This window comes from Saccostrea echinata, unplaced genomic scaffold (genome assembly GCF_033153115.1).
Source record: "Saccostrea echinata isolate AGI-Se365-2 ecotype Australia unplaced genomic scaffold, CSIRO_AGI_Sech_v1 ptg000044l, whole genome shotgun sequence".
In the NCBI taxonomy this organism is placed as follows: domain Eukaryota; kingdom Metazoa; phylum Mollusca; class Bivalvia; order Ostreida; family Ostreidae; genus Saccostrea; species Saccostrea echinata.
This window is the reverse complement of record NW_026889793.1, coordinates 3,413,795-3,415,714: the sequence shown is the minus strand read 5'-3', so window position 1 is coordinate 3,415,714 and position 1,920 is coordinate 3,413,795.

The window sequence follows — 1,920 nt, the reverse complement described above, 5'->3', positions numbered from 1 at the left end:
TGCAAACATATTCTTAGTCTTTTGTGCAGTATATTCTTAGCATTTAATTTAATTTGCACAATGCATGTTTAAATACAATTTGATCTTACCAAGATTTATTTCAATAAATCCATATAACAAAATCAGCCCGTTTATATAATTCAACGGCAAGTTAAGTTATATCATACTAAACCGAAAGCTGAGATTATTATTTCAGTAAGAAAACGAGTTTTAGATTGATAATAGAACTGTAATGATATGCAATGCTGAGATTCTATGAATGACAAGGATTACATATATTTGACTTTTAAGTGACTAAAAACTGCATATAAAGCTAAAACCTTTGAACTTTTTTATGCACAACACGAGTACCAAAATGTTATATTTTCGAGTTACTGAAAATAAATAGACAGCAAAAGAAAAAAAGAGGTAGAGATTTCTTTTCATAATACGATATTGTTGTGTTTTTGAAAATTCGCCTTTTCATTAAAGTTTCACATTTCACATTGTATTAATAAACTGGATTTAATGTAACATCTCTCTCTCTCTCTCTCTCTCTCTCTCTCTCTCTCTCTCTCTCACACACACATCAGGTATACATACATGTAAACTTTTTTTTAAGGTAGAACAATTAGAATAATTTTATTTCATTCGGTAGTGTTTGTTTGTTTTCAAGTACTTACATCGGAAGTGGCAACAACAAAAATAAGACGAAATTTTTTTTTTTTAATTTCATTTTATTTTATTTAAATTTATGATCATTATTGCTGGGGAAAAAAAATTAAAATTCAAGTTATTTAAAAAAAATAATTTCTTGTTAAAATAAATAGATGCACATGTAACAGAATTAAAAAATAAATGAAAGTCTGGTTTAATGTAGCATCTATTTCTTATTCTATTTTTTTTTATCTTTCACTTTGACAGCAGCTAGTTCCATGAGCTTTCAAAAATACTTTTAAAGAAAATATAAATATAATACTTACAATTAAAGCGTTTTTTTAACTGATGATAAGTAGATTTTTAAGAAAATATTTTTTATACTACGGGAGCATGGTGTTAAAAAAAAAGAAGAAGAGAAAGTCCCTCTCTTGTACCTCTCTAGTATCTCGCTTGTCAGAGTTACCTCTCTTGTTTTTATTTATAGTTCTTAAAAATAATATCACGTTCGTTCTTTTGCTAGATTTGTGAAAACTTACAAGAATATTTTTCTTTTCTGTTGGAAGAAGTGTGATCAGTTTCAAATTTTTGGCAATTAAAGCATTTTACAACAAAAATTTATGCACGATGTACCAGTGCTTCAATGTTTACATGATCGATGTGTTGAGAATGGTGGGGCGGATCTTATACAGGAAAACGATTTCCTCTGCAATATTTTGATAATATACCCGTGTCTAACAAATAACTTCAATTTGTCTATATATCAAAATCGCATTCGTTCATCCATATTCAATTATCCAGAAATTCACCTTGTCTGAAGCTTCTATACATGTATAGGAAATGCATAGCACAGATCAGAGACGTATTATAAAGCTATGTAGTAAAGAAACTGGTCTCGAATAAAATTCTAAATATTTTAATTAATATCAGTGGACTAGAAGATAAAGAACTGAATTAAAGATATAAATGAAAATAAATAATTATTTCAATGTTGAGAACAACGAGGAAAGTGAGCTAGACGCGTCAAAACGTAAAACACGTGGATAAAAAAAATCTGCGTCGACGCTCACCGTCTGCAACGTCATATCTTTATGACGTTATTTCTCTGTTTTAGCAAAATTGCCATAAGGCCCTTTTGTCATATATATATATGTTTTCCAAATATTATTGTCAGAACAAGTCCCATTTATTTAGTCATTATAAACCAATTATTAATCAAAAGCTTACAAATTAACCCCCATCATAAAAAAATGACCTATATTTTCTGTTTCAATTGATGAGTTT